General features: G+C 36.6%; 1 protein-coding gene across 12 annotated transcripts in view; it reads right to left on the bottom strand.

The window, feature by feature from the left end:
- The window catches only part of LOC136840709 (orphan steroid hormone receptor 2-like), a 369,221-nt gene that overhangs the window by 213,341 nt on the left and 131,215 nt on the right, over nt 1–24,665 (bottom strand). For 2 of the 12 annotated variants that reach the window (XM_067107524.1, XM_067107516.1), the window contains exon 4: nt 1,953–2,034. The exons of 8 other annotated variants lie outside the window; for them this stretch is intronic. The gene's annotated coding sequence lies outside the window, so the exon portion shown is untranslated. Of the gene's footprint in view, nt 1–1,952; nt 2,035–21,143; nt 21,712–24,665 lie in introns of those variants that run through there. 2 more of the 12 variants (XM_067107520.1, XM_067107527.1) reach the window with 1 other exon arrangement.

Below are 24,665 nucleotides of genomic sequence, written 5' to 3'. Positions count from 1 at the left end.
AATCAGTCTGACATGGTAGAATCCTTTAACGTCCTTTAAAATAGATTTTCTTTTATATTTAATTCCATTTTATTAACTTGGCTTTCGTGTGAACTGAATTACGTAACGATACCACGAACCAAATTTACCTTGAGGTATGACAAAAACATATTTGTTTTCTCAAAAACTCGGAAGCCGATTGGTGAATTCGGGTAATATTGACTAATCGGCAACTCGTTAACATAAGTTATCGTACCGTCTGAATAATGGCCTTGTTTTCTTATAACAACCCAAAACCAGGGATCGAAATGGAACCTGTATTTTCGAATTAATAATATTAATAAATTTTATTTCTCCTCAAGGTCATACAGTAGTATAGTATGCAGATAAGAAAGAATAAATACAAAAATACAATTAAATACAAAGCTACACAGATACATTACATTTTAGATAATTTAAGTCTCCGCTATACAATTTCATAAATTATTAGTTGGGATTTATGATATACATATATATACATATGTATATCACAGACATATGTATATACATAAACCCAACATCTTCAGTCAAACCAAAAAAAAAATTATTTTTGCAAAAACAAAAAAAAGTAAAAAGTAAAAAAAAAAAATTGGGTATGGTGGCAACTGTACCCTCATACAGTACAGTTGGGTATTATGATATACATATAAACATATGTATATCATACACATATGTATATAATATACATACGTACATACACAAAACCCAACTTCTTCAGACCAAAAAAACAAACTAATTTTTGCAAAAACGAAAAAAATTAAAAAGTAAAAAAAAATGGGTATGGTGGTAACTGTAACCTCATCGCGTGACTGGGTCACCTGTCACGGAGATTGATGAGTGAGCTGATTGGCTTCGGTCAATACCGATGCCCACCAATGACCGCTGCGCCCTCTCTCGACCATACGAAAACGAAAGGGTTAACGAAAATATATGAAATTTTAAAATTTCCTCTATAATCCTTTTTTGACCTTCTTAGACGAATAAACAAAATATAACGAAGACACGATTAAAAAAAAACAGTTGTCTAGAACAGATAAATAAATAAGAAAAATAATATGGAAAATGGAAGCAACAATAAAAATGGGTATCCGGACTAATCCGATTATACCTCCCATTGTGACCCATTTCGACCAATGGGAGGCCTCCTTCCCGCTTCCATTTCCCAAAGGACCTCCTATATCCACCCCACCCCCGCCCCCCCAATTTACATATTCGACCAATGCGACTCCGGTTTGGTTCTCAAAAGGACTTCTTCCAACTTATCACGGCATCAGGAGAGAGTTCCTGGTGCCTCCTATTATCACAAAAACCGGCCGAGGATAAGAATGGGTGCTTTGAAGCTTACTACACACTGCGTTGAAGTTCAGGGAAACACTGGCGGTGAGGTTACACACAAACACACACACATACACACATATATATATATATATATATATATATATATATATATATATATATATATATATATATATATATATATATATATATATATATACATATACCTTTATATAAAATCATGGTCAAACCAGTATCATTTTGTACAATTTTTCAGATCAATAAATAATCAACTGTAATTTGATATATATATATATATATATATATATATATATATATATATATATATATATATATATATATATATATATATTCTATAAATATATGCCTTTCTACAAAATCATAATCAAACCAGTATAATTTCGTATCATTTTTTCATATCGATGCATTTTTTAAAAAAAGGTATCAGGTGGTACTGGTTTGAATATGGTATCATAGAGAGTTTTATATATATATATATATATATATATATATATATATATATATACATATATAACTCTCTACGATACCATATTCAAACCAGTACCACATTCAAACCAGTACCACCCCCATACTTTTTTTTAAAAAATGCATCGAAATTCAAAACATGCACCACAGACCTTTTGCAGAGCAGAAAAATATCAGACCACTAATCGTCTATGGAAACGCCTGCAATTTCCATCACCCGAGATCAAGCCTCACCTGAAATGAAGAAAAAATGTGATTAGTTTCAAAAACGTTTTTAAGAAAATATGAGATTAATGCCGGTAAACGTTACAATGATTTAACGATGAATGCAGACAACAGGGACAAAATATAATGAAGTTACAATGATTATGGAAAACATCCATGTGTCACGGTGATGGTGATGAAATTTTAGGAACAAAGTCTCTCTCTCTCAAAACACCATGTACCACGGTGATGATGAAACTTTAGGAATGAAAGTAAGTCTCTCTCTCTCTCTCTCTCTCTCTCTCTCTCTCTCTCTCTCTCTCTCTCTCTCTCTCTCTCAAACCAGATACACTAAGGTAGACCTGAATTTCAATCCAAATGAACAAATTACAATATATATAACTTACGTACGTAAAATACTGAAGTGATGTCATCACTAGAGAAAATTTCAATATATGCAAATTAGGATCCAAGATATCACTGTATTTGAAATAGTAACTGAAGTGGATAAATAATTAAAACTAATTAAGCGTGAGTACAGATTAGGTTCTTAGTGAGAGCCTGTTGCTTGCAAACTTACTAATCACAGTATCCTCTCTTAGCAAAGCACAATCAGAACCGCATGAAAACAATTCATGGTGACCGAAAAGCACATTCGCTACCTGAGAGTGTGCCCGTTTATGACTTGTGTGGGTCAGTCGGTAGCGCCCCTGGACTTTCATTTGAGAGACCGGGGTTCGATCCTTCATGTGAGTCAGAAATTTAGTACTGCATGTAAGAGTGCTTTCAAACGTTTTCCACGGGTCAAATGCTTGCACGCAAGTAGGACTGAGGTCAAATGCTTGCACGTCAGTAGGACTGAGGTCAAACACTTGCACGCAAGTGCGACTTACGTCAAGTGCTTGCACGTCAATAGGACTGAACTGAGGTCAAGTGTTTGCACGTCAGCAGGGCTGAGGTCAAATGCTTGCACGTAAGTTCGACTGAGGTCAAATGTTTGCACGTAAGTTCGACTGAGGTCAAATGTTTGCACGTAAGTTCGACTGAGGCCAAATGCTTGCACGTAAAGCACGACAGTGTCACCTCAAACGCTTGCACATAAGTAGGACTGCGGTCAAATGCTTGCACAAAAGTACGACGGCGTCACCTTAGACCACACACGAAACGAACTGAAGTCGAGTGCTTGCACGCAAGCACAACCGCGTAACCTTACGAGACCACACGCTCGAGATGAACTGAGGTCAAGTGCTTGGCTCCCAACGTCCACACACACGCACAATCAGGCGAGCTGATAAGGAAGGAAGGGTTTCGGGGCGAATGACCGCTGGCTGATTAGACTGGGGCATACGGTCGTTCGATCTGTCCAAAAACTGAGCTGTCATTCCACCAGCCAACCCTCTCTGATTATGCCAAGGTGATAATTTATCCGTCTTCTCTCTCCTCTCAGTCACAAAGAATGTTATCACGTTTATGATGGTGATTCATGTGTGTGTGTAGGTACGTATGTACGCATGTATATATTTACTGTATATATAATATATATATATATATATATATATATATATATATATATATATATATATATATATTAACTTTATCACATACACAATATTGTTCTGTGCATTAGTAGAATTACTAAAAAGGACCTCATTCAAATTGGATGGTATCTAATGGAGTATTTAGTCAAAAAGAGTTACAAGCTTTCTTGGACAAATGTGGACTGTTTGTCCAAGAAAGCTTGTAACTCTTTTCTGAATAAACACTCCATTAGATACCATCCAGTTTGAATGAGGTCCTTTAGTAATATATATATATATATATATATATATATATATATATATATATATATATATATATATATATATATATATATATATATATATATATATATATATATATATATTATAACAGTCAGGATTCTCAAAACCCAACAATACAATGAATGCAAGGAAAGCACACCAACAAATTAAATACAGCGATTAAATACGTGAACAAATTAAATACAGCTATTTTTTCAGATCCATAATCATGTACTCACAAACTCATGACAGATCAAATAAAGTGACTCTTCCCCAAAAGAGCCTGCAACATTCCTTATAACGGGGTTCTATGGAATCAGTTGCTGTATCGTTTCAGAGTAAACTTTTGACATTCACGAGGCAGACGGATGCCATCAGTGTTTGACAAATGTTAAATCACCATTATTAAGTGTTATATTCGCCGAGGCGAATAAAGCCGAGATTGTATTACAGCGTGTCAATAAAACGTTTGACAAACAACGCTGCAAAACCATGAACGTCAGGTCAAATAGTAGTAGGCCAGCAATGAAAACTGTGTACAGTAAAGTGATACCGGGCTGGTTCCACGAATTCGCTTTTCACAAGCCTCGTCAAAAAAGTAATTAACTCTAAATACTCAGTATCTCTTTCGTATATGATTAAACAGTCAGTCACGCACTACAAATTAAGTATATATAATGACCTTTGATTATTATTATTATTATTATTATTATTTGGTAAAGGCCTGGTTCCACGAATTCGCTTTTCACACGCCTCACCCAAAAAGCAATTTACTCTAAATATTCTCAATATTTCTTATACGGTTAACAGTGAGTCGCGCACTGAAAATTAAGTATATATTAATTATATTATTACCTGATACGTGCCTGGTTCCATGAATTCTTTTTTCACACGCCTCATCAAAAAAGTAAGTTATTCTAAATATTCAGTACCTCAATATTTCTGTACACGATCAAGAGTGACTGACTTCCTAATAATTAAGTTTATATAATTACGTTGGAAACTGGTACAAATTATGGACGGAAAATCAAATATAAATATATCAGATTTAGAGATAATAAGCTCTTGATGAACACATACAATAGTATACGAGAGTTACTATGAATTAAGTTAATATAGTTACGTTTGAAATTTATGCAAATTATAAGATCAAATATAGACAAAATAAGTTTCTGATGAACGCATACATTAATAGCTACTGACATAAACATCACATTCACTTCAAAACAAGACACGCACAGAAACGGACGAATCCTAAGAACAACCTACCCCCACCCCGCAAAAAAAAAAACGAAAAACAACAACAAACCCAACGGAAAAACAACCTCAAGTGCTCAGAGAGACCCACTCCTATCATGACGCTTCTAAAACGGTCGGGTATAAAAGGCTCCACGCTCGCCGCACTCCTCGAAACAACTCGAGCAAGAAGAGGCGATATGAGTCTCCTCAGTAGGCATAAGAAGGAAATTTATTGCCTTCCCTAGATTGTGGCAGAAAGACTCTCTCTCTCTCTCTCTCTCTCTCTCTCTCTCTCTCTCTCAGAGGCTCTCGGGGTCCCAGCTCCGCTCAGTTCAAGAATGTGCGGCAGTTCGTTCGTGCTGTGTGATGTTATTTATGTAAGCACGTGATGTTTTGTACATGAACCTTGGTTATTTTTATCTTACTGTATATTACCAAATAACGAGTGATATACCTGCAGCATCTACAGTGCGCCCTTGGTGACTGGCGACGCCAGTCATTTCAAATCAATCAACCAATATCCTAGGGAAATCAAAAGCACGGTGATATTAACAAACAATGAAGATTAAAAGTGAAACTTAAGTTTTGCCAAAACAATAAACAGTGACTTTCACCACCCAGCTATCAATATACACACACCCATATATATATATATATATATATATATATATATATATATATATATATATATATATATATATATATATATGAGAGAGACAGACAGCAAGACTGAAACAGTAAAGATTGCAACTCATGCTTTAACAAAAAAATTATTAGAGAGAGAGAGAGAGAGAGAGAGAGAGAGAGAGAGAGAGAGAGAGAGTCCGGCCTCTGGGGACGGCGACGGTCACCCGGGCTAACTCAATAATTGCAGGCGGTCTTAACGTCCTTTCTCTGGGTATATCGTGATGGCCGGGAGTACAGCACTGTCATTTTCAAATATGCCCATGTCATGTTTTGACTTCCTTTTTCCAATGGTCATTTGCTGTCATGTCCTTGTGTCAACACTCTCTCTCTCTCTCTCTCTCTCTCTCTCTCTCTCTCTCTCTCTCTCTCTCTCTCTCTTCATACAAGACATATATATTTATATACAAATATATGTATATGTATATATATATATATATATACATGTATATATGTATGTATGTATGTATGTATGTATGTATGTGTGTGTGTGACCTCTAATATATTCACAAACATGAATTCACTACACCTTGGGAATAACTTACACCACCAGGGAATCATACACTGATAAGTGCCTCTGCGCCCGCCACGATTCGAACCACGGCCTGGTTCAGAAACAGCAGTAAACAGTGACTCAGACCACCCGGCTATCAAGATCAATATATATCATATATATATATATATATATATATATATATATATATATATATATATATATATATATATATATATATATATATAAAATGCCGTTTAGTATCGAATCCGCTCTACCTCGGAAATAATACGGAAATCGTTGGTGTTCGCTGTTCGGTGGATTGAGTCTGCCAGATAACAAATACCTTCGCTATTATTTCCGAGATAGAGCGAATTAGATCTTAAACGAAAATTGTAGCTTATTGTTTTTGCATATAAAATTTCACGGTGATGTGATAAAATATATATATATATACATACATATATAAATATATGTATATATAAATATACAAATATATATGTATATATATTATTATAAGGTGTTATAATATATAAAACCATTCTACAAATATTGTATGTATCGCTGTGAAAATTTTTATGTTTTGCTTGAAGATTCGTCATTTGTTGTAATGATATGATTTTAAAATGTCTTTTCTTACAGATAAATTGTGTATCATGTAATCTTAAAATGTTTTGATGTGTTTTTTTCCATTTGTTTAATATATGGTGCAGTATATAACACTGTATAATGGGAGTTATGAACTCGAATTCGTAACAATATATTTATATACATATATATACATATATATAATTATATACATACATATATACATATATACATACATACATATAATTCAAAACAAAATTGGTTAAGCAACAAACAACGGCCATAAAACCATCCTAAGTATCCTACAAAAACCTTTACGATCCCAGGCCGCTGTTCCCCAACCATACTATATAACTGTAGATTCCCTCGGGAGGAGGAAGCTGCCCTTATCGGCCAAGTACAAACGGTCACATGCAAACATCCCCGGAGCTGTTTCCCCGCATAGCCCTGGGGGCGAGAGGGCGGGGAGGGGGAGTGTCCACGCGACGCTGCTGGGAAGAGGGGGGGGGGTAAGGGGCGGAAAGGGCGTGGAAGAGGGTAGGAAAGGAGAATATGATTTTTTTTTATTGCGATGAAGTGTTACAGCGCCAATGATGATATATATACGCTTTTTGGGGCAAAGTTTTTCTTGTATGCAAATTTCGTTGAATTCTACTATGGCTTTTTGATTGTTGATCAACTTCTTATTAGTTTGACAATATTTTCTGAAACTTCTACGTTCTTCCAAATTCAGTTGATGGACAAAAAAAAAACGAAGATTAACTCTTTGTTCCATTTACTATAAATTAATAAGAAGTTGATCAATAATCAAAAAGCCATAGAATTCAACGAATTTTGCATATATATATATACATATACTACTGGTCTTTTTTTAATACCAAATAGGTATGTAATTGTAATAACAACAATCAAGAAATATAATATACATACATGGTTATTTCTATTACATATACAATATATAACACATATACACACACACACACACACACACACACATATATATATATATATATATATATATATATATATATATATATATATATATATATATATATATATATATATATATATATATATATATATACACACAGACAAAATATCTTCTTTTTACGTCATGGAAAATATTTCCCCAAAACTAGAAACCCCGACTAAGGTAAAAGTGGGTGTGAATATATGCCTGCAATATGCTTCATCACCCTGTCCTTCAAAACCAGATACCGAAGTTCCAAGTCAGATAAACCCGTCGATAAGTTACAAACAGAAGGTCGTCTGGAAGAACAACTATTCTTTTTTTTTTTTTTTTTTTTTTTTTTTTTTTTTTTTAATATTCCATATTCGGAATGATCGTCGGCGGATCAAACGCCGCGTGATAGGAATAGGAACGTATGAGATTTAGGCCAAAGGCCAAGCACTGGGACCTATGAGGTCATTCAGGCTGAAACGGAAATTGGCAGTAAAAGGTTTGAAAGGTGTGACAGGAGGAAAACCTCAAAGGGGTTGCGCCATGAATCAGTTTTTAGGAGAGGGTGGTCCAACTGTGTGAGAAGGAGAAAAAGGACCTCTGGAATTTTTGGAGGAGTTCGACCAACTGGTCAAACGTCAATCTATGATCAAACGATTCAGTTAAACAGTGACAACGCGAACTCACGTTGATAAAAGATATTATTAATATTATTATTAATACATTATTATTAAAACCCGTAATGGGGAACGAATTTCTGTACAGCCGCTACACCGTATAATCAAGGCCACCGGAAATAGATCTATCTTTCGGTGCATGGTTTCGGTATAATGCTGCATGTGCCGCGACCCGTGAAACTTTAACCATGGCCTGGTGGTGGCCTATCCTATATCGCTGTCAGAAGCACGATTATGGCTAACTTTAACCTTAAATAAAATAAAAACTACTGAGGCTAGAGGATTGTAATTTGGTATATTTGATGATTGGAGGGTGGATGATCAACATACCAATTCGCAGCCTTCTAGCCTCAGTAGTTTATAACATCTGAGGGCGGACAGAAAAAATCGCGGACAGAATAAAGTGCGGACGGACGGACGGACAGACAGACAAAGCCGGCACAATAGTTTTCTTTTACAGAAAACCAGAAATGGGGTCTCAGTTCTGTCTCGTTCCCAGTTTGTGAACGGCTCTTTTCGTCTTTATCCGCCATGAAAAACATTTTATCAATGTTCTGTGACTTCCGTTTATTTCCCCGTCTGTCAATCAGACACGCGCTGAGCCGTGTGGAATATTGACTCCGGGGCATTTTTTGCTATTTTCTGGTGCCCACAGTGACGTCAGAACGTTTGCCATGTCTTCCCCAAATGAATATTTAAAAAGAGACAAAGGCTTATGCGACTGCTTGCAAATCCCAAGAAGCGACGCGTCACTGTCCTACAACAATTCTCCTTGCATTCTAAAAATTGACTTACATTTTTATCTGTTTATTTATTTGTTGATTTATTTCTCTTTTCTAATGTCTGATGTCTCCTTTCTGTAGTTCCTATTACCTTCTGTTGCCTCTTTCGAATGAACACCTTAATATTTTTTGGAAGCTTGAATTTCAAGTCAGTGGACCCTGTGGTGGGCATGCCCCATATAAATAGGTTTCATCTTCTGAATAATAATAATAATAATAATAATAATAATAATAATAATAATAATAATAATAATAATAATAATAATAATAATAATGTTCTTTGGAAGCTTGAATTTCAAGTCAGTGGCCCTGTGGTGGGCTTGTTCCCATATAAATAGGTTTCATCTTCTGAATAATAATAATAATAATAATAATAATAATAATAATAATAATAATAATAATGGAGCTAATAATAATGAAACTATTCAACACTGGAGCTTGAATTTAACTCAGTAGCCCCTGTGTTCTTGTTCCATATGAATAGTTTCATCTTCTGAATAATAATAATAATAATGCCCCCAATAATAATAATAATAATTTGATAATAATCTCTTGGGGCTGTTCAGTTGAAACTAATACAACGCACAAAATCGTCAATAACTTTCCCTGTTTTCAAGAAATCTTTGGGATGACGCAACTCATCCATATGACTCCACCCGTTTGGTAGGCCTGTATTTTTTTAACAAAAGGAGGCCCTCTCTATCATATTATAGCCTCAATTTATCACTTGAGACTGCAGTAAAGGAAAGAAAACATCGACTGTATCAGTAAAACAAAGGTTCTATCAACATCTTTCAACATTTATAAGTAACCTGTATAAAAAAAAAAAAAAAAAATGCGAGTTTCTTCTGTACAACGTATAATCAAGGCCACCGAAAATAGATCTATCTTTCGGTGGTCTCGGTATAATGCTGTATGAGCCGCGGCCCATGAAACTTTAACAACGGCCCGGTAGTGGCCTGTCCTATATCGCTGCCAGATGCACGATTATGGCTAACTTTAACCTTAAATAAAATAAAAACCATTGAGGCTAGAGGGATGCAATTTGGTACGTTTGATGACTGGAAGATGGATGATCAACATACCAATTTGCAGCCCTCTAGCCTCAGTAAATTTTAAGATTTGCGGGATGACGGATAGTCAAAGCCAGCAAATTGGTTTTCTTTTACAGAAAACTAAAGAGAAAGCATTCCATTAGCATACAAGTTAACATATGAATTTCCTATACCGAGCAATTACTAAAAGCTTCCTGCCTCCATTCCCCTACGAAAAACCACCTTGAAACAAACTAGAGATTCAAAGCAGGTGATTCAACGAAAAAAAAAAAAAAAAAAACGCGGACATTCTTCGACGATCCGTCGGCGCAAAAGGGCATCGCAAATGCCGCTGCCGAATTGTGGTATGAGTCTAAGGTAATATCATTTTCCGCGCCATATCTTTCACCGTCGAGTCTTCTTCTTCTTCTTCTCTCTCGCACCTGTTCTTATGCAAATGAGGACCTCTTCCAGCGGCGGCGGTCCCATTCAAAACTCCCCAACACCTTTAAAACTTTCGCTAGCTGCATTAAATGGGCGTTTAAGATTATATCGAGACGGAGATAAGGGGAGAAGGAGATGGTTGGTGGCTGCCGCCTGTACGCGGAAGAAGCGTCTGAGGGAAATTTTCTCAAGCTCGAAAATGCTTTAGGAAAGCCCACGTCATTGCTGGCTCAGGGAGAGAGAGAGAGAGAGAGAGAGAGAGAGAGAGAGAGAGAGAGAGAGAGAGAGAGAGAGAGAGAGACTGCTATCGTCAGTTGTGTAGCAAGAGAGAGAGAGAGAGAGAGAGAGGCTGCTATCACCAGCATTGGAGAGAGAGAGAGAGAGAGAGAGAGAGAGAGAGAGAGAGAGAGACTGCCATCGACAGTTATGTATAGCAGAAAAGAGAGAGAGACAGAGAGACTGCCACCGCCAGCTGTGTGTGTAGCAAAAAGAGAGAGAGAGAGAGAGAGAGAGAGAGAGAGAGAGAGAGAGAGAGAGAGAGCAGTCTTGGGGGAGTGGCCAATGGTGCCGTCACGTGTGCTTAACTTCGCGCGCCATATTCCTCTATCTTGCGCCGAGCCCCACGTGGTAAGCGAGAGAGAGAGAGAGAGAGAGAGAGAGAGAGAGAGAGAGAGAGAGAGAGAGCTCAAAAAGGTACAGGAAAACAAAAAGAGCCAGCGCTCTCTTTCTTTCTATTATGCACATTTACACCTCTCCAGTCGTTACTTCTCTTTTATTGCCATTAATCCTTTGTTCTCTTTTTAACTTCACGGTCAAAATGAGATCTTAATATTGGGTTTATTTTATCGTGGTCTTTCCTATATACCAATCAGTCCACGTCAATCTCACAATAAGCGATACCACCGTTAATTCATATAAGCTTCCATCCATATTAGACCTAATGACAAACTCGCTATACCTATATTTCACCCAAACAACAATTATAACAAAAATTCTTTTTGAATCACGGCTAAGATTTCCGTTGTATATATTAGCTACAGTATATAAATACTGCTGTTTCATTAAGTCTTACATGTACTCATCTACACAAACCATTCGACACTAACAGTAAGTCTATATAAGCCGAAATATCGGCCGTTTCTGATGACTACTGACGATGCAGAAGAATACGTCTCTACGAGGCGCCCAGAAGGACCAATCACTTTCAGCTTCAGACAACGGAACATCTTATCTTCCGACCATAAACTTCCCGAAGAGCCTTCGTGAAATGTCAAGTGTCTGCTATACAAGGGGGATATGAATCGACGCTTTCACGAGGTATCTGCAACTCATTTCAAGACGTCTACCTGTGACTGTCGACGCACCCGGTTGTGTTTCCTGACAGTTCATTCAATATGCAACGAGTTTATCTGGCCGTCTGGGACTTCAAACCGTGCTACTAGTATTTTGGGAAGTGTGAAAAGGTACAAAAAGAGGAAGCGCTGCTGTTTCTGTATTTATATGTAATGCGCTGTAATAGAGACTATTGAGGTTTATACTTTTTTTATTGCCTACTTATTCTTATTGTTATTCAGGAGATGAACCCCATTCATATGGAGCAAGCCCACCACAGGGGGTTATTGACTTGAAATTCAAGCTTCCAAAGATTATACACTACAAAGAAGTAACAGAAGGTGATGGGAGATAAAGAAAGATAACAAACAGACACAAAAATAAGGAGGCCAAACGCAAATGGATGAACCACCCAGAGTGACACTAGGCCTAGTCGGTGCGAAAACCTTGCATCTCAGGCACCCTAGTAGTACCACAAACAGAAACATCAGCGTAACGACGTCGTAGAATTCCCTGGTCCAAGCCCTCGGTGACAGCCTCACGCCGTCTGCAACAGGAGGAGTCTCTGAGAGTCTCTCTCTCTCTCTCTCTCTCACAGGTAAGCTATTTACCACGTGCGTCGGGCGTGTCTGGCGTCGGCGGCGTAAGCCCACACCGCCTCACGAACCCCGACCTCCCTCACCTCGCCCGACCTACCCACTCGTCCTCTCTCTCTCTCTCTCTCTCTCTCTCTCTCTCTCTCTCTAGAAGTCGTCCACCACGCACACATGACTCACGGCTTCATCATCTCATTCATAAACAAACGCGCCTCGGCAACACACACGCACAATAAAAGAGATATGAAGGCTTAAATAAGAAGCAATTGTTCGCACGGAACTGAAATGTGCGGCTGGGGGCTTCTTCCGTAGGAAAACGACACACGTGGTCCTTTTTACTATATATTTTAAGGGAAGTCGAGGATTCAACACACGGCCAGCCCATGAGAAGCGGCAGCTCGCTAGCAGTAGCCTCGACCTTCCCGAGGCGTTGTTACCAGATACCGCCAGATAACACGACCCCGACCTGTCAGTTACACTCGTTCACCACGACAACCAACTTCATGGCAACTTCAGCAGCACCTACCACAACTCTCCACGACACTTATCATCATCATCATCATCATCATCAACAACGCTTCAGACGAAGACCAAGAAGGATAAATCCAGCTGAATTAACTGATGAATGCCGTAACTCATCCGTCATTCTTTACCCTACTTGGCAACGCTGTCGCTCCCCAGCACGACCCTATTCCGCCCTCACCTCTGGCAGTGGCCATCGTCCTCACTCGATAAAAAGACCGCGCTCAGAATAAGGATACGACTTTGGTAAGAAATTTGTATCGTGGACAAAAGGAACTTCCCTAAACTGGAGCACGTTTTATCGGGGAATAAATTAAGAGATAAGGAGTTCAAATGTGGGGTTTCGTGCTCTCAAACTTTGGACGTCCATGAATAAAAATCAACAAGCACTTGAAACGGCCCAGATGAGGGTGGGTATTTTGCAACGTGATTCCTCCTCTGAATTCTTTTTTTAACTTCGTGTCGCCCCATAACAGCGACGATTAGGAAATGGGTGCGATTAAAAACCAATGAGACATTTCAGCAGTGTTGAATTCTTATACAAAACCAAATTTGTAAATGACTATGATTAAAAATCGATGAGTCACCTCAACGGCGTGTTTTTATAAAACTAAACTAAATTTTTTTTAACTTGTATCAGCAATCATTGTGATTAAAAACCAATCAGTCACTTCAACAGGGTGTTGATTTATAAAACAAAACCATTTTTTTTTAACTCAAAACCAAATTTGTTACTTTATATCACCAATGACTATGATTAAAAATCAATGAATCATTTCAACAGCATGTTGATTTTAAAAAAAATCTGATACTTTATATCAACCCATAACATCAAAGATTTAATCAATGATTATGATTAAAAACCATTCATCGTTAAATTTTTTTTGATCAACAAATGCTAACAACCAGTTAAATTCACCCTGCCTTGGAATTCCATCCAAAATTCAGTGCCAATTTGGAGGGAGGGTGCCGTCAGTGCACCTTACGCGGTGCACTGTAGGCATCATTACTTGACGTTCTTTGCAGCGTCCCTTCCATGGCCCCTAGCTGCAACCTCTATCGTTCTTTTTACTGTACCTCCCTTCATATTCTCTTTTCCATCTACTTCCCAAACTCTCTTTAATTATTTCATAGTGCAACCGCGAAAGGTTTCCCGCCTGTTACACCTTTCAAACCTTTTACTCTCAATTTTCCCTTCAGCGTTGTATGACCCGATAGGTCCCAGCGCTTGGCCTTAGGCCTAAACTGTATATTCCATCAAAAACGTGAAATTCCCGACAGAGGATGTGATACGACACAATCGGCAGCGTAATTACAATCGCAGGACGAACGTCGCCGCATCCGCTACCAGCCCCGGATGCGTCGAGGGAAATTCACTGGCTTCAGAATAGGCAGTGCACCTCGGGCGGTGAACTGTAGGCATTACTCAAGGTTCTTTGCAGCGTCCCTTCCATGGGCCCTAGCTGCCTGCAACCTCTTCCATTCTTCTTTACTGTACCTCCTTCCATATTCTCTTTCTTCCATCTTACTTTCCTCAACCCTCTCCTAACAATTGATTCATAGTGCAACTGCTTTGAGATTTTCCTGTTACGCCTTTCAAACCTTTCTACTGTCAATTTCCCTTTCAGCGCTGAATGACCTCGTAGGTCGCAGCGCTTCTTGGCATTTAGCCTAAATTTTACATTCTATAATATACTATTCTTCCAAAGAGCTAATCTCATTGACGCTTCTTTATGAAATATATTACCAGCAATTTTCAGGGCCGTTAAATTTGAGTGATAAATATACACAAATACCAATAAAATATGCACATACAATAAACTCATTCTAAAATACACGTTTCAAACAGATATCCATTTTTTGCCAATGGGTAACCCTTTAAAATATTTTCAGCTTTCATGTAATATTAAATACTACTATAATATCTGGGAGAGTGCTTTACTAAAGACTAACAACACATTTACACCTCTTTATGTTTATTAATTTACTGATTTATTTATTTGTTCTTTTTCATAAACGCGATTTCTTTCTGTATTTCCCATTACTTCCTCTTACTCCTTCCTAACGAACACCTTAATATTCTCTGGAAGCTTGAATTTCAAGTCAATGGCCCCTTTGGTGGGAATGTTCCGTATGAATAGGGTACATCTTCTGAATAATAATAATAATAATAATAATAATAATAATAATAATAATAATAATAATAATAATAATAATAATTTCTGTATTTCCAATTACCTTCTGTTACTAATTTCAAATGAACACCATAATGTTCTTTGGAAGCTTGAATTTCAAATCAATGGCCCCTGTGGTGGGCTTTTTCCATATGAATAGGGTACACCTTCTGAATAATAATAATAATAATAATAATAATAATAATAATAATAATAATAATAATAATAATAATAATAATATGACTTGGCCAAGGAATCCCGACTGACTCAATACAATACAATCATTTCCAATTTGCAAAATAAACAATATATACATAAGAGAGACTCAAAAACATCAGTAAAAAGTTTGCAGCAAAGGGAACCAATTGATCTGAGGTCTTGTGACCACTTTTTTCTTTCTCCTTCTCTTCTTCTTCTTCTTCTTCTCTGTAAGAGATTAGTCCCACTTTCCTAAAATGGCGTACGAAAAGATACGGTGATCAAATTGCTTCATAATCAATTAAGAAATACTCAAAAGAGATCTTAGAATATTGCCACATATTGCCCAAATACCAACTAATTCGTTGGCGTCAGATTATTTTGCATTTTAGCTCCCATTTAACAGATTCTCAACATAATTAAACTGAGTACGGGGTCAGCTAAGAAGTCACGTATCATTGCTGTATGGTAGCGCCCTTCGTATCACATATTTACTATATATATCCATCACATTCCAACCAGAGGGTAAATTTTTTAGATGCAAATAAGGTTTAAATTAAGAAATGGCAACTAACCTTTAAAAACCATGAGGAAACTAAAGCGTTGGCACCAGCTACTCTTGCATTTCAGCTCCCAATTAACAGATTCAACATAAACTGAGTAAGGGGTCAGGTAAAAAATCACGTATGATTACTGTGTAAGATACCGGCCTTCATATCACATATTTACTATATATATATAGATATATATATATGTGTGTATATATATGTGTGTTTGTACGTATGTATGTATATATATGTTAAAACAGAATTCCATCAAATATATAAGGGAGCCCATAGTAACGCCAAATTGTGGAAAAAAGGGCCCAATTTGCCTGAGGAGGGAGACAGTTTGGTCTCTGAAATATAGCATGTTTTTCACATTTTGGAGTTTCTATGAGGTCCCTTATATTAGATGATATATATATATATATATATATATATATATATATATATATATATATATATATATATATATATATATATATATATATATATACTAAGAAATCAAAAAGTAAGCACGTGATTTTGTTTATTATCGGAAGCCACTGGGAAAGTTCAAAATGAAACAACATGAAAGTACTTGGCACTCTGCCATTTCATTTTGAAGTTCCCCAGGTGACTTCAGCTAATACATATATATATATATATATATATATATATATATATATATATATATATATATATATATATATATATATATATATATATATATATATATATATATATATATATATAACGATCCCATTCAACCAGATCTTGAAAAACGATACGCCGTCGGTCCTCCATTATACCAGTCACCACACTCAATATTTTATTAAACATCAACGCCAATCAATTCAGTCCCGAACTTGGGGACTTTCGCTGTATTTAATGATAACGCGCGCAGGACGCGAGGTGCGTCATGCAAATTACACTTTTACCATTTGTGACTGAAAGTCACGAGAGGCGAAAGTGAATAAATCATATTCATAGACGGCATTTCCATTTTGCTTTCAAAACATCACACGAATATGCATGTCCATCTATCTATCTTCGTTATTAATATCATAATTTTATAATGAATTTAATTACTGTCATAATTGAAACACCCCTACATCTGTTAATACAGTAATATATATATATATATATATATATATATATATATATATATATATATATATATATATATATATATATATATATTGTATATACTCTCACAGCCAAATGATAAAAGTGAATATTCCAAAGCAAAGAGTAACTTCAACATTAACGATGTAATACTGCTGCATAATAATAATAATAATAATAATAATAATAATAATAATAATAATAATAATAATAATAATAATAATATCCTTTATTTTAGCTCAGGGTCACAAACCGTAGATACTCAACGTTGAAACAAGATGAATGTAAACTATTATTATTATTATTATTATTAGTATCATTATTATTATTTCAGTAGACGAAACCTATTCACACGGAACTAGCACACCAAAGGGGCCACTGACTTGAAATTCAAGGTTCCAAAGGTCGTTGGTTTCAACTAAGCGTCATACTGGGAACACAGAAGAAGCCAGGTCTTACCAATCCATCAACTTCCTAAGTTCTACAGATGCACTTTTTCCTCTTTCAATAAGATTTTACTATTTCTCCTCTCTCTCTCTCTCTCTCTCTCTCTCTCTCTCTCTCTCTCTCTCTCTCTCTCTCTCTCTCAGAGGAACAAAGGACAAACTGCATTTTCCATCTTACAAAAATAGAGGTTCACCTGATCTCGCCTAAAAATAAATTGTTCACCTGGTAACGGCAATACAATTACGAGTTTGGTCCGTAACACCTGTTGGAAACACGATCACGTAGAAATTAAATAAGAACGAATGAACTGCGCAACAACTCTGTGCTATATATATATATATATATATATATATATATATATATATATATATATAGATAGATAGATAGATAGATAGATATGTATATATATATATATATAATCAACGCACAATCACGTGTGAAACAGAAATAAATTTCTGATTCACATCCGGATCGAACCCAGGTCTTTCCACTGAAAGACGAGACCACTGCCAACCATGACCCGGGTTCGATCTTGATGGGAGTCAGAAATTTATATATATGTATATATATATATATATATATATATATATATATATATATATATAAAAGTGAATACAGGACTCAATCCATGGAAACTGTAATTGAAAGATTCATGACTTTCAAAGCAAGAGAGAGACGAGAAGAAAAACTGAGAGAGAGAGAGAGAGAGAGAGAGAGAGAGAGAGAGAGAGAGAGAGAGAGAGAGAGAGAGAGAGAGAGAGAGAGAGAGTAATTAATACAGTTAATTGAGTTCTCGGTGAGGCAATAGCTTCCTCCCTCCTACACCATAAGTTACTGAAGAGCAAATGACGATTTAAGAAATTCTATAAAACAGCTTGAGAGAGAGAGAGAGAGAGAGAGAGAGAGAGAGAGAGAGAGAGAGAGAGAGAGAGAGAGAGAGAGAGAGAGAAACTAATCGTTTAATTACATCGCGGATGCGCAACAAGAACGCTATTTGCAAACGTCCTATTTTTTTAAGTATTAATTTGAATTTTCTTTGCAAAAATAAAAATAAAAATATATGAATACTATTTCAAATCGTCAATTTTTTCAAGCATTAATTTGAATTCTCTCTGCAACAATTTATAATAAATTAAAAATAATCAAAATCAAGACAAACGAATATTCCTCCCCCATCCAAAACAACTAAAATCTCCTGACCACTGCCGGTGACCTTTTGACCTTTACAGTCCGAAGGCTGCGGCGTGGAAATCTTCATTATCTTGGAGGCTTTCACCGTCGAGTTCCCCTCTGCTGACGGCGACGCCGTCGATAACCTCGGCGGCTGCGACGCCAGATTGGAACGTCAAATCAATCAGACCTCTCTCTCTACCATGAAGTCATGAGTAATGGGCATCGTCGATGGCAATTAGCTAGTCACGAGATTGACTGAGTCAGAAACATAATTTTCGTTACTCAGCTAACAGCAAAGCTGGACTTTAATTATTATTATTATTATTATTATTATTATTATTATTATTATTAATTAGGCTTATTTAAAGTGGAATGGAAGAACAAAATGAGTGTGTAAGACAAAGGAGGGGCCCCAATTTTCATGGTCACTTCCGGCCTTTCTTTAGTTCAGTAACCCAAGGTTCTATGTGCCCCGTTTATTTTACACACGCGCACACACACATATGTATATACACACACATATAGTATATATATATATATATATATATATATATATATATATATATATATATATATATATATATATATATATAATAAATGTTACATTTCAGAAACCAACCGTCTCTCTCTTCAGACAAGTAATGAATGAGAGGAGTTAAAGAAAAGCAGTATATATATATATATATATATATATATATATATATATATATATATATATATATATATATATATATATACATACACACACACACTGCTTTTCTGTAACTCCTCTTATTCATTACTTGCCTGAAGAGAGACAGTTGGTTTCTGAAATGTAGCATTTGCTCTCAACATTTTGGGCGTTTTTATGGGCTCTTTATATTTGATGGAATTCTGCTTTAACAAAATATTTCACAGTCATATATATATATATATATATATATATATATATATATATATATATGTACATATATACTTTATATATATACAGCTGTGTATACAAAATTGCCTCGAGATCCTTACCGTACTCGGCGCCAGTAAATATGGACCCGCAGTTGACTGTGAGACATGAACACTCCTCAAATACGTCACTAAAATGAGAAGCGAATTTTCCGATATGTAAATGCCAAGAGAGACTGGACTTGGGTTGTGTTGCCAGGCAAGATAACTGTTAACCTTCCAGTCCGTTGAAAGTGGCCAATAGACGGCACAGTCATTCATAAACAGCTTGGTCTTTCTAACTCCACTAACATTAGAAATATCAGCAAAGATTTCCAGATACTACAATATCACAATGTCACCAACAGTAATAAATGCTAGGAACTGCTGAAATATTTACAAATGTCTAAATAAAGACATAAAATGACCAACACACCACCGAATTAAGCAGATATTCAGTGGCTAATTTGATATCAATTACAGAAATAAATTTCTGGTCATGCCAATAACAGTACAAACCATAAAGTGGTTCGTTTATCACTACGAATTCCTTGGAATAGTACTGTCCTCATATATATATATATATATATATATATATATATATATATATATATATATATATATATATAATGTGCCCGTGCATTTGTGTTAAATTAATCACAAATAACCCACAAAGTGGGTTTGTTTGTGACACACATCTGAAAGCTTAGAAAAATGCCAAGTTTCAAATCACTGGCAAATGATCACATGCATGTACTGTACGTAAGTATTCACTAATGAAAGCGTACATATATATGGGTCAGATTTTCCCAACTGGAAAGGAATTAAAAGCACCACATTCCTTGAGAAACCCCCCAAACACACACCAGAGGTTTCCATCACCTTACCCTGCGGTCAGGACTGAACAGATCAGAATGCCCCAATCATCACAAGTGCTCCCCATATATACAATTTATCATATTTGAACGAGGCAGCGCGACCGTTGTATTTCATTTACTGCTACCCTCTTTTAGAGAAAACAGACGAATGTTTAAAGTTATAAATGTACCTGGTACACATACACTATATAAGCATATATATGTACATTTTTATACATATACAGTATATATTACAGCTCTCCCGGAAAAACGTTATAGGTCTACGGATGGTTTTAGCAATAATGTGACACTGTACTGGAGAATGGCCGTTAATGTGATCACAGAGCAAAATGCTGTTTGCCAATACTGACAATGCGTCTACCATGTAACTTACAATTCAGCAGTTTAAAGGAAGAACGTAGTGTTGGCATCACTGCTTCTACACACATAATATTATCTATCTATCCATCTATGTATATTATACATGAGTGACATTCAACCTACATTCTCACCAAAATATGAAGCACAAATCACTTCAAAACACGTTGTACCGAATCACTACTAGTACTAACCTTAGCGTGTCGAACAGCAGCTGAGGCGAAACCAGCAATGGAATAAAAAAAAAATAAAAAAATAGAGGCGAGACAAAATCCGACCACTTGAATTTCCAAACAATCCACCACACAGCATCACCGAGAGACCCCACCACAAACACTCAACACCATCACATCATCATTTTCCATCTCGGTAATCCAAAGCATGGCGAGCTCCGAGTAGACGCATGTCATAACGAAATTCACTTATTTCGAGAAAGACGGAATCTAAATCTTTATAATATAACGTTCACTTCGCGCGTTGAGCCTTAGAAGTATTCGAGAGACTCGGAGGGACACCACGAATCAAAGCAGCAGACACATTCATACGAAGGGAGAAAAGTGCGGCCGCGCCACTACGCTAGGCCTATGTGCTATTCAACCAGCAACGGCTGGTTCTCTCTCTCTCTCTCTCTCCAATCAGCTGAGAGCGGAGCGAGCGATGCCGAGCTTGGAACGACCACCACTTCTCTCTCTCTCTCTATCTCTCTCTCCTTCTGTCAGACTCGGATAGTCTCACAGTCAGTCGCGGCCGCCGATCCCCACACAAATGAGCTTCGTAACTGACAAGCATTTCCCAGGTACCTTCGCTTCCCTGACCTCAATACCCGTCGACCATTCCTCATAACACCAGCGTCCCCCCACGTGGGAAAAACGGATTACACTCGCGCACACCGAGCCGGAGAGAGAGAGAGAGAGAGAGAGAGATAGATAGAGAGAGAGAGGCGATGGACGGCCGGCCGCAGGATTTTAAAAGGAGAAGACGTAAGCTCCGGGGATAAGAGCCTAGGTTTGAAATTACACGGGGAAGAATGCTTTAACTGCCGGTTCGCGGAGCTCTTTTGAGCCGAGCGCATGGCTCACAATAACAATGTATCGCCGAAAGCAACATTTTCTCCTATTGTACCGTAAGCTGCTGGCTGGCTTCAGCCGCGACAACAAACAATCTGAAGCCTAATAATTCTGTTATACTCTCGCGGGGAAGCTTTGCTTTTTCCTTTATTTTATTTTCACTAGAAAGCTTTGCGGAATCTTATGCATGGACGGGCTATAAGCGCTTTGATGTCATGGCGGAAGCATGGAATGAAATACATGTTATAAATGCTCTAACCCGGAGGTTTACAATTTCATTTTACTTAATAATATAATCCTGTACAAGATACCTAGAATGACGAAGAACTAGGGAAATCGAGATATAATGATAATTATTTTTTAATTGCAGTAATTACATTTTAAGAAATACTTAGATAAATAATGGAATTAAATACTTCATGGATATATCGTGAAAAACCAAATGGTCAGAATGAAGAATTGTGACGTTAATCAAAATAATCAAAGAATATTCTAATCAAAGAATGTATAAGGATTATTCTTATAATGAATAATGAAAAACGACAGGATTTTGAAGTACGACTAGGTGATATTTATATTATATATATATATATATATATATATATATATATATATATATATATATATATATATATATATATATATATATATATATATGCCATCAAAATCTTATTACGATATGTAAGGCGGAGAGCGTGAGAGCGCGGGAAAGCGTACAAGCAAGCAAGCACGTGGGGCATTAGATCTTATAGAGGTAAACAGGTTATTACCAACCCACATAAAAGCCAATAGCGGATTACATTGATTTTCTAACCGTTCCTTTGGGATAATAATACCGAGGACAGGTCAGGTGCGACCTCGTCTCTCTCTCTCTCTCTCTCTCTCTCTCTCTCTCTCTCTCTCTCTCTCTCTCTCTCTCTAGGACCTAAACATTCCCTCAGGACAATCCCCAGGCCATGTCAACAGAAATTCCATCCCACATTCCTCCTTCTTTGGGAGAACAAACCACCTGACGAAGAAGGGAGAGGGGGTCTATCCCCCCCTTACCCCTCCCTCCCTCCCACAACCCCGCCCCGCCCCCTCCTACTATCACCGGCTGGATAATTAATCATAAACTTTGATTTCAAAAGGCCAGGCAACTCACATTTCCAACGTCCTCAAAGTTCATAAGAATTCCGATCAAGACTTTGCTGTTCTGCTGCTGTGAGGCTCGAATTGCTGTCCTGAACTGCGTGGATATGTCATACGAGAATTATTATTATTATTATTATTATTATTATTATTATTATTATTATTATTATTATTGTTGTTGTTGTCATTGTTAAGATTATGATTATTATTGCTATTAATTGATATATTGTTACCTGAAATTTGAATAATAATATAATAATACTAATAATAATAATAATAATAATAATAATAATAATAATAATAATTATTATTATTATTATTATTATTATTATTATTATTATTATTATTATTATTAAGAAATTCACAATGTTTTGAAAAACTGTTTATCATAAGAATCCACAATTATTACAAATAATATGTATATTATTATTATTATTATTATTATTATTATTATTATTATTATTATTATTATTATTATTGATAAGAAATTCACAGTGTCGTGAAAAACTGTTGTATGATAAAAAGCCACAATTATTACAAAGAATCCTATTCATTATTATTATTATTATTATTATTATTATTATTATTATTATTATTATTATTGCTTGAATTCTTCAACCATTCATTCATCTGTGAGCCAAATTGCCGTCCTAGTGTTCGTGAATAATTCATACGAAAAACTAGTATTATTATTATTATTATTATTATTATTATTATTATTATTATTATTATTATTATTATTATTATTATGAATGTCCATTTTATGAAAAATGATACAAAAGACAGCAAAGAAGAAGAAGAAGAAGAAGAAGAAGAAGAAGAAGAAGAAGAAGAAGAAGAAGAAGAAGAAGAAGAAGAAGAAGAAGAAGAATTAAGCATTAAAAAAAAAAAGAATTGGGGGAGGGGGGGCTAATCCCGCATCTCCAGTTGTCACGTGTCTCTCAGGCTCTCCTGGGCGATAACGAATCATGGCTAGTAGCTAGCTACTAGGTCTCCCAGTCTCTCCTAACCGATAACGAATCATGGCTAGTAGCTAGCTACTAGGTCTCAGAGTCTCTCCTAACCAAGATATTGAATCATGGCTAGTAGCTAGTCATGTTTCTCAGGCTCTCCTGCACGATAACGAATCATGGCTAGTAGCTAGCTACTAGGTCTCCCCGTCTCTCCTCGTCGATAACGCACCGAGAATAGTAGCTGGCTAGATCCCTCAGTCTCTCCTAACCGATAACCAATCGCGGCTAGTAGCTACTAGCTACTAGGTCTCTCTGGCCTCCCGAGATCGACCCTTAAACGGAGCCGAAAAATGGCTAGACGTTGCGTGCGAGGAAGCAAATGCAAACCGGACCAGGTCTGCACGACACGGAGGGGGATCGTTGCTCCCGAGAGAGAGAGAGAGAGAGAGAGAGAGAGAGAGAGAGAGAGAGAGAGAGAGAGAGAGAGCTAACTATGGGTGGGGGTAAGGGTTGGGGAAGGGGGAGAGAAGTATAGAACACTGGAGAGAGAGAGAGAGAGAGACCC

The sequence above is a fragment of the Macrobrachium rosenbergii genome, chromosome 8 (genome assembly GCF_040412425.1).
Source record: "Macrobrachium rosenbergii isolate ZJJX-2024 chromosome 8, ASM4041242v1, whole genome shotgun sequence".
In the NCBI taxonomy this organism is placed as follows: domain Eukaryota; kingdom Metazoa; phylum Arthropoda; class Malacostraca; order Decapoda; family Palaemonidae; genus Macrobrachium; species Macrobrachium rosenbergii.
The sequence above is the reverse complement of the archived record's forward strand: the minus strand, read 5'-3'. Positions and strand labels throughout refer to the sequence as shown.